Source organism: Oncorhynchus gorbuscha, linkage group LG16, assembly GCF_021184085.1.
Source record: "Oncorhynchus gorbuscha isolate QuinsamMale2020 ecotype Even-year linkage group LG16, OgorEven_v1.0, whole genome shotgun sequence".
In the NCBI taxonomy this organism is placed as follows: Eukaryota; Metazoa; Chordata; class Actinopteri; order Salmoniformes; family Salmonidae; genus Oncorhynchus; species Oncorhynchus gorbuscha.
In genome coordinates, this window is record NC_060188.1 from 21,085,935 (window position 1) to 21,099,328 (window position 13,394).

The 13,394-nt window shown below is 47.6% G+C and overlaps 1 pseudogene; it reads right to left on the minus strand.

Moving 5' to 3' along the window:
* Nucleotides 1-13,394, minus strand: part of LOC124000588 — a 54,430-nt pseudogene that overhangs the window by 10,513 nt on the left and 30,523 nt on the right.

Consider the following 13,394-nt stretch of genomic DNA (forward strand, 5'->3'; position numbering starts at 1 on the left):
CACACACACGTTAGAGTGGCACAAACAGAGACAAACACACACACACGTTAGAGTGGCACAAACAGAGACAAACACACACACACGTTAGAGTGGCACAAACAGATACACACACACACACACACACGTTAGAGTGGCACAAACAGAGACAAACACACACATTTATTACACAGCAATACGACTATACACACAAGCGCACCATCCTTACCTGTGAAGCCGGGCATGCAGACACACTGGTAGTCGTTGGGGAGCTGGATGCAGTCCAGACTGTTGGCGGGGCTGCAGGGGTTGGAGTGACACTCGTTGATGTCCCCCTCACACCTCTCTCCAGTGAAGCCAGGGGGACAGTTACAGCGGTAGCCCCCCACTCTGTCCACACAGGTACCGTTGTTCAGACACTTAGGAGGAGTCCCGCGCAGCCGCAGAGGAGGAGCACAGTCATCCTCGTTGATCTCACACAGAACACCTGTAGGAGAGATGGACAGGTATCAACATTGAGTATGTTTACAGGCACACTAGTACTGAAATATCAAACTGAGTATGTCATTAGTAATGTAAACACCTTGCTCTTCTTATCTTAATCAGCGTAAAGTTATAATGGTCGTAAGCATACGCCGATTAAAACACTTGGTTGCCTGAGCAATCATCTCTAATTATTAGGACATGTTAATGGCTTAATCTGACTTCCAGCAGTGTATTTGATCTGTACATGTACCAGGCAGCACCAGCAGTGTATTTGATATGTACATGTACCAGGCAGCACCAGCAGTGTATTTGATATGTACATGTACCAGGCAGCGCCAGCAGTGTATTTGATATGTACATGTACCAGGCAGCGCCAGCAGTGTATTTGATATGTACATGTACCAGGCAGCGCCAGCAGTGTATTTGATATGTACATGTACCAGGCAGCGCCAGCAGTGTATTTGATATGTACATGTACCAGGCAGCGCCAGCAGTGTATTTGATATGTAAATGTACCAGGCAGCGCCAGCAGTGTATTTGATATGTACATGTACCAGGCAGCGCCAGCAGTGTATTTGATATGTAAATGTACCAGGCAGCGCCAGCAGTGTATTTGATATGTAAATGTACCAGGCAGCGCCAGCAGTGTATTTGATATGTAAATGTACCAGGCAGCGCCAGCAGTGTATTTGATATGTACATGTACCAGGCAGCGCCAGCAGTGTATTTGATATGTAAATGTACCAGGCAGCGCCAGCAGTGTATTTGATATGTAAATGTACCAGGCAGCGCCAGCAGTGTAATTGATCTGTACATGTACCAGGCAGCGCCAGGAGTGTAATTGATCTGTACATGTACCAGGCAGCACCAGCAGTGTATTTGATATGTAAATGTACCAGGCAGCACCAGCAGTGTATTTGATATGTAAATGTACCAGGCAGCACCAGCAGTGTAATTGATCTATACATGTATACTCACAACGTGTACCAGCAGTGCTGCCTGGTACACGTTGTGAGTACAGAAGAGGACATGGGTGAGTATGGAAGAGGACATGCTGTGAGTATGGAAGAGGACACATTGTGAGTACAGAAGAGGACATGGGTGAGTATGGAAGAGGACATGCTGTGAGTATGGAAGAGGACACATTGTGAGTACAGAAGAGGACATGGGTGATTATGGAAGAGGACATGCTGTGAGTATGGAAGAGGACACATTGTGAGTATGGAAGTGGATATGTTGTGAATATGGAAGAGGACATGTTGTGAGTATGGAAGAGGACATGTTGTGAGTATGGAAGAGGATATGTTGTGAGTATGGAAGAGGATATGTTGTGAGTATGGAAGAGGATATGTTGTGAATATGGAAGAGGACATGTTGTGAGTATGGAAGAGGACATGTTGTGAGTATGGAAGAGGATATGTTGTGAGTATGGAAGAAGACATGTTGTGAATATGGAAGAGGACATGTTGTGAGTATGGAAGAGGATATGTTGTGAATATGGAAGAGGACATGTTGTGAGTATGGAAGAGGACATGTTGTGAGTATGGAAGAGGATATGTTGTGAGTATGGAAGAGGATATGTTGTGAGTATGGAAGAGGACACATTGTGAGTATGGAAGAGGATATGTTGTGAATATGGAAGAGGATATGTTGTGAGTATGGAAGAGGACACATTGTGAGTATGGAAGAGGACATGTTGTGAATATGGAAGAGGATATGTTGTGAATATGGAAGAGGACATGTTGTGAGTATGGAAGAGGACATGTTGTGAATATGGAAGAGGATATGTTGTGAGTATGGAAGAGGACACATTGTGAGTATGGAAGAGGACATGTTGTGAATATGGAAGAGGATATGTTGTGAGTATGGAAGAGGACACATTGTGAGTATGGAAGAGGACACGTTGTGAGTATGGAAGAAGACATGTTGTGAGTATGGAAGAGGATATGTTGTGAATATGGAAGAGGACATGTTGTGAGTATGGAAGAGGATATGTTGTGAATATGGAAGAGGACATGTTGTGAGTATGGAAGAGGATATGTTGTGAGTATGGAAGAGGACATGTTGTGAGTATGGAAGAGGATATGTTGTGAATATGGAAGAGGATATGTTGTGAATATGGAAGAGGACATGTTGTGAGTATGGAAGAGGATATGTTGTGAGTATGGAAGAGGATATGTTGTGAGTATGGAAGAGGATATGTTGTGAGTATGGAAGAGGACACATTGTGAGTATGGAAGAGGATATGTTGTGAATATGGAAGAGGATATGTTGTGAGTATGGAAGAGGACATGTTGTGAGTATGGAAGAGGATATGTTGTGAATATGGAAGAGGATATGTTGTGAGTATGGAAGAGGACACATTGTGAGTATGGAAGAGGATATGTTGTGAGTATGGAAGAGGATATGTTGTGAATATGGAAGAGGATATGTTGTGAGTATGGAAGAGGACATGTTGTGAGTATGGAAGAGGATATGTTGTGAGTATGGAAGAGGATATGTTGTGAGTATGGAAGAGGACACATTGTGAGTATGGAAGAGGATATGTTGTGAATATGGAAGAGGATATGTTGTGAGTATGGAAGAGGACATGTTGTGAGTATGGAAGAGGACATGTTGTGAATATGGAAGAGGATATGTTGTGAATATGGAAGAGGACACATTGTGAGTATGGAAGAGGATATGTTGTGAGTATGGAAGAGGATATGTTGTGAGTATGGAAGAGGATATGTTGTGAGTATGGAAGAGGACATGTTGTGAATATGGAAGAGGACATGTTGTGAATATGGAAGAGGACATGTTGTGAGTATGGAAGAGGACATGTTGTGAGTATGGAAGAGGATATGTTGTGAGTATGGAAGAAGATATGTTGTGAGTATGGGAGAGGATATGTTGTGAATATGGAAGAGGACATGTTGTGAGTATGGAAGAGGACATGTTGTGAATATGGAAGAGGACATGTTGTGAGTATGGAAGAGGACATGTTGTGAGTATGGAAGAGGACATGTTGTGAGTATGGAAGAGGACATGTTGTGAGTATGGAAGAGGACATGTTGTGAATATGGAAGAGGACATGTTGTGAGTATGGAAGAGGACATGTTGTGAGTATGGAAGAGGATATGTTGTGAGTATGGAAGAGGACATGTTGTGAATATGGGAGAGGATATGTTGTGAGTATGGAAGAGGACATGTTGTGAATATGGAAGAGGATATGTTGTGAGTATGGAAGAGGACATGTTGTGAGTATGGAAGAGGACATGTTGTGAGTATGGAAGAGGATATGTTGTGAGTATGGAAGAAGATATGTTGTGAGTATGGGAGAGGATATGTTGTGAATATGGAAGAGGATATGTTGTGAGTATGGAAGAGGACATGTTGTGAGTATGGAAGAGGACATGTTGTGAGTATGGAAGAGGATATGTTGTGAATATGGAAGAGGATATGTTGTGAGTATGGAAGAGGATATGTTGTGAGTATGGAAGAGGACATGTTGTGAGTATGGAAGAGGACATGTTGTGAGTATGGAAGAGGATATGTTGTGAGTATGGAAGAAGATATGTTGTGAGTATGGGAGAGGATATGTTGTGAATATGGAAGAGGATATGTTGTGAGTATGGAAGAGGACACATTGTGAGTATGGAAGAGGATATGTTGTGAGTATGGAAGAGGACACATTGTGAATATGGAAGAGGATATGTTGTGAATATGGAAGAGGATATGTTGTGAGTATGGAAGAGGACATGTTGTGAGTATGGAAGAGGATATGTTGTGAGTATGGAAGAGGACATGTTGTGAGTATGGAAGAGGACATGTTGTGAGTATGGGAGAGGATATGTTGTGAGTATGGAAGAGGACATGTTGTGAGTATGGGAGAGGATATGTTGTGAGTATGGAAGAGGACATGTTGTCAGTATGGGAGAGGATATGTTGTGAGTATGGAAGAGGACATGTTGTGAGTACGGAAGAGGATATGTTGTGAATATGGAAGAGGATATGTTGTGAGTATGGAAGAGGACATGTTGTGAGTACGGAAGAGGACATGTTGTGAGTACGGAAGAGGACATGTTGTGAGTACGGAAGAGGACATGTTGTGAGTACAGAAGAGGACATGTTGTGAGTACGGAAGAGGACATGTTGTGAGTACGGAAGAGGACATGTTGTGAGTACAGAAGAGGACATGTTGTGAGTACGGAAGAGGACATGGGTGAGTACAGAGGACATAGGTGAGGACAGAAGAGGACATACCCAAGGTGCCAGGTGGGCAGGAGCAGATGTAGTGTCCCACCAGGTCAATGCAGGTGCCACCGTTCTGACATGGGTGAGACTGGCACTCGTTGACCTCCATCTCACAGTTCTCTCCGGTGTAGCCTGGCATACACTGCAGGGCCATAGACACATAACATTAACATCATATCTAGAACCATATTACAACAACATTAAGACAATCACTTCAGAGTTATTAGACAAACTGTAGTTTATACAGAATTCTGACTTGACTAATCCGACTCACGTCACACTGGTATCCTCCCACGTAGCCCCTGCAGGTGGCGCCGTTGCGACAGTGTTTGTCCTCACAGTGGTCCACCTGGCTCTCACAGTAGCTGTCTGTGTAGTCTGTGGGACACTTACAGTAGTGGGTGTTGCCTGTGTTGACACAGTGACCTCCGTGATGACACAGCTCGTCTGTCTGGAGGCCTGGGAGCAGACAAGAGATCGGGGACGGTTATACCATGGTATAAATACAAACACATACTGCATACATGCCCTAAACCAGGGTTGTCAAACAGGGCCTGTGGGTGGTTTGAGTAATACAAAATATATATGTGATAGGTGAGATTGATAGGTGAGTATTGTCTGTTAATTGAATGATTAGAATATTCCGCCCTGAAACATATAATTGTATGGAATTGATTAGAATGTATTAAATCCTAATCAATAAATGTGTAGTCCCAGTCAGAATTAGGGTAAAACAATATGTCTTTATGATATTTTAAACACAGACTGTCTGAGCTTGGTGCCGACCTGACTAGAGATTTGGGAGAGAACGGGGAGTACGTCTCAAGGACAAGGTCACTATCTCTGTCGGCTGGGTAGTGAGACCGACAGTGTGTGCTTAGCAGGACAAGGTCACTATCTCTGTCGGCTGGGTAGTGAGACCGACAGTGTGTGCTTAGCAGGACAAGGTCACTATCTCTGTCGGCTGGGTAGTGAGACCGACAGTGTGTGCTTAGCAGGACAAGGTCACTATCTCTGTCGGCTGGGTAGTGAGACAGACAGTGTGTGCTTAGCAGGACATGGTCACTATCTCTGTCGGCTGGGTAGTGAGACAGACAGTGTGTGCTTAGCAGGACAAGGTCACTATCTCTGTCGGCTGGGTAGTGAGACAGACAGTGTGTGCTTAGCAGGACAAGGTCACTATCTCTGTCGGCTGGGTAGTGAGACAGACAGTGTGTGCTTAGCAGGACAAGGTCACTATCTCTGTCGGCTGGGTAGTGAGACCGACAGTGTGTGCTTAGCAGGACAAGGTCACTATCTCTGTCGGCTGGGTAGTGAGACAGACAGTGTGTGCTTAGCAGGACAAGGTCACTATCTCTGTCGGCTGGGTAGTGAGACAGACAGTGTGTGCTTAGCAGGACGTGTGTGCGTATGTGTGTGTGTATGTGTGTGTTTGAGAAGTCAGTATAAAATGAATTGTTTTGTATTCTTGACTTTAGAACGTTCTCTGAATAAACTGTACTAACCTTTTGCATAAACTGAGTCTTTGACTAATTATTATTATACCCATGGTCTTACAAACCTCGGGGATTGGTCAGAGCTATTGATTGATTGTTATTATCATTGGGATTGGAAATTCTCTTATCAATATGTACGAACTCAATATACTTTAAAATGACTAAAACCAAATGGAAACAGTGTAGTAATGATAATGGACCTACATTCATACAGTTTGTTGACTGTTTCCAGCTCTCTAATAATCACCAAAATGAAGCTAGACCGTCAGGGAGCATCAGAAAATCCCACAACTATGGGTAGAGGACAATTCTCTGCTCACTGATGGAGAGGAAATATAAAGATGTTTGTGTGGGGCCCTCTGGACCTGGTTGAAGACCGAATGCGGCCCTCGGGGTAAAATGAGCTAAACACTTAAAGTAAACACAAACACACACAAAAATAACAAGAACAGAGCATGCCTCCGTACCTCTCTTGAGCGCGGCAACCTCACAGGAAACCCCAGTGATGTCACAGTAGCGTCCAGACCAGCCTCCCAGACACTCACAGGAGAAGGAGGCGTCCTTCTGACGACAGCGTCCTCCGTTCTGACAGGGAGACGAGCGTCTGCACCAGTCCACTGGCATCTGGAGAGACAGAACCAGCTTAACACCACAGTATCTGAACATACAGTATGTTTGTGTTCATGCTTTCTGGATTGGTATAGAATAGAATAGTATAGCATAGAAAATAATAGTATAGAATATAAAAGTATAGAATGTAATAGTATAGAATATAATTGTATAGAAAATAATAGTATAGAATAGAAAAGAATAGTATAGAATATAATACTATTGTGTAGCAAAAATAGTATAGAATCGTATAGAATATAATAGTATAGTATAGAATAGAACAGAATAGTATAAAATAGTATAGAAAATATTGTATAGAATATAATTGTATAGTCTATAATAGTATAGTGTTGTATATGCTGTGTGTGTACCTGGCAGCGGTTGCCTGTGTATCCCTTGGGACAGGAACAGCGGAAGGACTCCAGAGCGTCCTGGCAGACCCCTCCGTTGAGGCAGGGCTGGGAGTCACACTCATTCACCTCATACTGGCAGTGGGAGCCTGTGAAGCCTGAGCGACAGGTACAGGAGTAGCCGTTGATCTTGTCTGTACAGGTACCTCCGTTGAAGCATGAGCTGTGGGTGTAGGGTAAGAGATAGTTCGATCATCACTGCTGATCCATTCTGCACACATCAGAACACGCACCGTTTCAAAGGTCACAAAGGGCAGACGTGCACGCACACAAACACAGCGGGCTATGAGACTCACCTTTCAGTGCAGTCTGGGATGTTGGTCTCACAGTTAATGCCAGTGAAGCCAGGTCTGCAGGTGCAGGTGTAGCTGTTGACGTAGTCTGTGCAGGTGCCTCCACTCTTACAGGGGGCGCTCTGACACTCGTTGACCTCCACGGCACAGCGAGGCCCCGTGAAGCCTGGCAGACAGCTGCAGTGGAACGAGTTCACACCGTCCATACAGGAACCCCCACTCAGACACGGGTCTGCAGGAAGTCAGAGAGAGAGCGAGAGAGGGGGGGTGGAGGGAGGGAGGGAGGGAGGATGATATGATATGTCTATACAGTACTATAGTTCTATGGATAATGTTATAAACTGGAGTTGGAGGAAGTAGAAGCAGATATAGAGGCCAGTATTGTACAGCAGCAGCAGAGACTGTGGTCCTATGGATAATGAAGTACAGTAATAGAATATTGCTAGTCTCTCATTGGTCACTCACTAGGGGCACAGTCATTGATGTCCGTCTCACAGTTGGGCCCGGTGAAGCCGCCGCGGCAGGAGCACACGAACCCTCCCAGTGTGTTGGTGCAGGTACCACGGTTCTTACATGGGTTGGCGATGCACTCGTTCACGTCAATGTTGCACAGCTGACCTTGCCATCCTTGCTGGCAGTTGCACTGGTAGCCCAGGTAGTCAGGTGTGTTGGTGCACAGGGCATGGTTGGCGCAGGGGTTGGGGGAGCAGGGGGTGAGCACGTCGGCACAGGTGGGCCCGCTGTAGGGCAGCTCACACAGACAGGTGAAACTGGCCACGCCGTCCACACACGTGCCCTGGTTCAGACACGGACTGGACGAACACTCGTTGATGTTGACCTGGCACAGGTTACCTAGGCAATGCAGGACAGAGCGAACACAAGGGAGATGTGTTAGATTACGATACAGAGTAGAGTCATTGAGTAGGTTAATTTAACATGGGGACAAACCTTGTCTGTCAACCACTGCAGTTCTTTTAGATATACACTAGGGGGCATTATGAGCCAATATATTAGATGGGACCTTTTATGGATGATCTGGAAACCAAACAAGGCCTAGGATAGAAATAGGGTTTGGGGTAGAGTTAGGGTTCGGGATAGAGATAGGGTTTGGGGTAGAGTCAGGGTTCGAGATAGAGATAGGGTTTGGGGTAGAGTCGGGGTTCGGGATAGAGATAGGGTTTGGGGTAGAGTCAGGGTTTGGGATAGAGATAGAGTTTGGGGTAGAGTCGGGGTTCGGGATAGAGATAGGGTTTGGGGTAGAGTCAGGGTTCGGGATAGAGATAGGGTTTGGGGTAGAGTCAGGGTTCGGGATAGAGATAGGGTTTGGGGTAGAGTCGGGGTTCGGGATAGAGATAGGGTTTGGGGTAGAGTCAGGGTTAGGGATAGAGATAGGGTTTGGGGTAGAGTCAGGGTTCGGGATAGAGATAGGGTTTGGGGTAGAGTCAGGGTTAGGGATATTATTATTATAGAGATAGGGTTTGGGGTAGAGTCAGGGTTCGGGATAGAGATAGGGTTTGGGGTAGAGTCGGGGTTCGGGATAGAGATAGGGTTTGGGGTAGAGTCAGGGTTAGGGATAGAGATAGGGTTTGGGGTAGAGTCAGGGTTCAGGATTGAGATAGGGTTGGAATAGAGATAGGGTTAGGGTTGGGATAGAGATAGGGTTGGGATAGAGATAGGGTTAGTGTTGGGATAGAGATAGAGATAGGGTTCGGGATAGAGATAGGGTTTGGGGTAGAGTCAGGGTTCGGGATAGAGATAGGGTTTGGGGTAGAGTCGGGGTTCGGGATAGAGATAGGGTTTGGGGTAGAGTCAGGGTTAGGGTTAGAGATAGGGTTTGGGGTAGAGTCAGGGTTAGGGATAGAGATAGGGTTGGAATAGAGATAGGGTTAGGGTTGGGATAGAGATAGGGTTGGGATAGAGATAGGGTTAGTGTTGGGATAGAGATAGAGATAGGGTTGGGATAGAGTTAGAGATAGGGTTAGGGTTGGGATAGAGAGGGTTAGGGTTGGGATTGAGTTAGAGGTAGGGTTGGGATAGAGATAGGGTTAGGGTTGGGATAGAGATAGGGTTGGGATAGAGTTAGAGTTAGGGTTAGGGATAGAGATAGGGTTGGGATAGAGATAGGGTTAGGGTTGGGATAGAGTTAGAGATAGGGTTAGGGTTGGGATAGAGTTAGAGATAGGGTTAGGGTTGGGATAGAGATAGGGTTAGGGTTGGGATAGAGTTAGAGATAGGGTTAGGGTTGGGATAGAGATAGAGCTAGGGTTGGGATAGAGATAGAGTTAGGGTTGGGATAGAGATAGGGTTAGGGTTAGGACAGCAGGCTCACCTCTGAAGCCCTGGCGACACTTGCAGGTGAATCCGTTCAGCTGATCGATGCAGGTGCCAGCGTTCCGACAGGGGCTGGGCAGACAGTCATTACGGTCTAGGTCACAGTTCTTCCCCACCCAGCCGGGCTCACAGTCACAACGGTAGCCGTTGATGTCGTCTCTGCAGGCGCCGTGCACACAAGGGTTGCTGCCACACTCGTCCACCTGGGAGTAACAGTAGGGAGGCTGGAAGCCCTCGGGACACTGGCAGTGGAAGCCGTTCTCCTCGTCCACACACGTCCCCCCGTTCCTGCAGGGTCCGGACGAGCACTCGTCCATCTCCACGTTGCACAGAGGGCCGGTGAAGCCTGGTTTGCACACGCAGTCGTAGCGGTTGATGCCGTCCTTGCAGATGCCATAGTCACATGGTTTGCTGGCGCAGTCATCAAAGTTAATCTCACAGTTGGTACCTGTGTATACAAGAGAGAGACCAACCACATTAACAGCAGTACTAAGACAGAGACCCAGCAGAAACTCTGTGTCCATAATCAGAATAAAGTAGAAGATATTTAGTGTTATGTGTTATGTTGGTACTGCTCTCTCACCTGAGGTACCGTGCTGACACTGGCAGATGTACTTGTTGACCAGGTCCACACACTTGCCCCCATTCTGGCAGGGGTTACTGTGGCACTCGTTCAGCTGGTTCTCACAGCGGTAACCCGTGTAGCCCGCTTCACAGTTACACGTGTAGCTGGCGATGCCGTCCACGCAGGTGCCGTGGTGGCACGGGTCGGGCTGGCAGTTGTTGGTGTTGCTCTCGCACAGTGTGCCCTCGTACCCTTGGGGAAGAGACAGCAGGAATTAGAACAGGCCTCCTGGGGTTTCTTTGCGTCTCACCCTTCATCTTTTAGATAGTTATTTGTCTTTAAATCTGCCTGCCACCCAGCCACCTCTCCTCATCCAAACCCCTCCTACCATTTCCCCTCTCCCATTCACTTCTCTCCATCTCCACTTCCCTCTTTATCCCTCTCTATTTCCTCCCCCTATTTCCCACTCTTTCTCTCTCTATGAAAGCTTCTACAGTTTGGAGTTCTGGGCCCCATGGTTTCCATGCCGACGGTGGTGTGTGTGAGACTGAGCAGTGTTAGTTGGTTGGTTAGTGTGCCGAGCCGTGTTGAGAGAGTTGAGTGCTGCTGTGCCGGGTGCTAGGTAGGCACCGTCATGCTGTGGGCCAGGGGACAGGGCCTTGCGGTGTAGAAGGAGTTGGGCCCTTGACAAGGCTCACAGGCCTGGCTTTGTTCCCACCGGGGACAATGGTCCGCGCCACGTCTAACAGGGCCACTTCACTCAACAACGGGAGGGGGGGACACAGGGAATACCAAGCAGCTGGTCACCGCTAAACAATGCAACAGACTCCCCCATACACACACATACACAGAGCCTCCGACAAACACACAAACACACACTAGACCTACTAAGACAAACACACCTGCTCAAGAAACAGCTAAAAACACTGTAGCTGAGCTGTTCACAGTCTTACACATAGATGTTAATATGAATGGGAATGACCTTGAGTGAGCTAAGATATATCGTAAGGCCAGTGCAGCGTGTTGGGGTGTGCGGGGGTATGTATTGTGGGGTACAGAGGAACAGATGTCGGAGGGGATGACCAGCCCTAACCCCCCGCACCCCAGCAGCTGCTGGCCCTGGGTGACCCTGTGTGTGATCCTGAGGTCCGAGGGACCGGCTGGGGAGAAGAGGGAATTTGGGGCCTCAGCCCAGTCTCAACCCCAGCCCAGTCTCAATCCTTGCCCAGCCTCAACCCCAGCCCAGTCTCAACCCCAGTCCAGTCTCAACCCCAGCCCAGTCTCAACCCCAGCCCAGTCTCAACCCCAGTCCAGTCTCAACCCCAGTCCAGTCTCAACCCCCGCCCAGTTTCAACCCAAGTCCAGTCTCAACCCCCGCCCAGTCTCAACCCCAGTCCAGTCTCAACCCCAGTCCAGTCTCAACCCCCGCCCAGTTTCAACCCAAGTCCAGTCTCAACCCCCGCCCAGTCTCAACCCCAGTCCAGTCTCAACCCCCGCCCAGTTTCAACCCAAGTCCAGTCTCAACCCCCGCCCAGTCTCAACCCCAGTCCAGTCTCAAGCCCAGCCCAGTCTCAACCCCAGTCCAGTCTCAACCCCAGTCCAGTCTCAACCCCAGTCCAGTCTCAACCCCAGTCCAGTCTCAACCCCAGCCCAGTCTCAACCCCAGTCCAGTCTCAACCCCAGTCCAGTCTCAACCCCAGCCCAGTCTCAACCCCAGTCCAGTCTCAACCCCAGCCCAGTCTCAACCCCAGTCCAGTCTCAACCCCAGTCCAGTCTCAACCCCAGCCCAGTCTCAACCCCAGCCTAGTCTCAATCCCAGCCCAGTCTCAACCCCAGCCCAGTCTCAATCCAAGCTCAGTCTCAACCCCAGTCCAGTCTCAACCCCAGCACAGTCTCAACCCCAGCCCAGTCTCAACCCAAGCTCAGTCTCAACCCAAGCTCAGCCTCAGTCCATCTCCAGCCCATTTCTAGCAACAGTCTCCCAGGTCCAGTCCAACCAGCAGTCTGAGGCCGCAACAGACACACAACCAGGGAGTCTTCTGGCCCGACTATCACTCACTCTCACTGAGACCATCACCATCTATAACCCCTATAGAGGTGAGGGGATAGACTTGTCTGCTGTAGGGGCTGACTGTCAGTCTAGGACCACTAATATATGTACATACTGGCACACACAAACACAGAACACACACATGGACATAAAGAAATTACCTTCAGCACAGCGGCACTCGTATCCGTTGGGCCGGTCGTAACACTTGGCTCCGTTCTGGCAGGGCGTGCTGGCGCACTCATCAATGTCGATCTGACACATGGTGCCAGTAAACCCTGGGACAGGCAAATACAGAGGTGAAGGGTCAGAGAAAAGCTCCGGTAGACGGGTCCACAGTGAGGTCAGCCAGAGGTCTCCAGGCTAGATTAGGGGTGGGACGTCTGTACAGTGGGATGGTAAGGCTCTAAAGTGTCTGGGTGATCCATGGACTTGAAACGTCTACTGTGATCCACAGTGTAGGACCTAAACATGGTTCTGGAGGGGGTTAGGTTCTGCAATTTCTAGAATCTGCAGTGTTCTGTTACGTCTGGACGATGATGCATTCTGGGATGTGTGTTGAATTTGAGAATGTCTGGACTCTTTAGGAGTGTTCTTTGTTGTGTTCTGGAATGTCTGCTAATGTCAAGTCACGGTTCCAACTTCCAACACGTCTACCAATCGCTTAACCCAGCAACATTTTATCTCCCACATGCTTACCATTTAAATGGATTTCTTGCCCTGACATTAATGTAAATGTCAAACTAGAATAGTGAATATGGTTGATGCCTTGGTCAACTAGCTGAGCCATTTCATCTTGTACATGTTCTTCTACAGTGTCTGAAACCGCTCGTTCTCAATTTGTTGAGATGGAAACACCAAAGTAGGCTTTAAATGAACTTGTATTCCATGTCTAAGAAAAAGCAACAGAAATCTATGGGGAAGGGGCCCATGGAGGAGTCAATT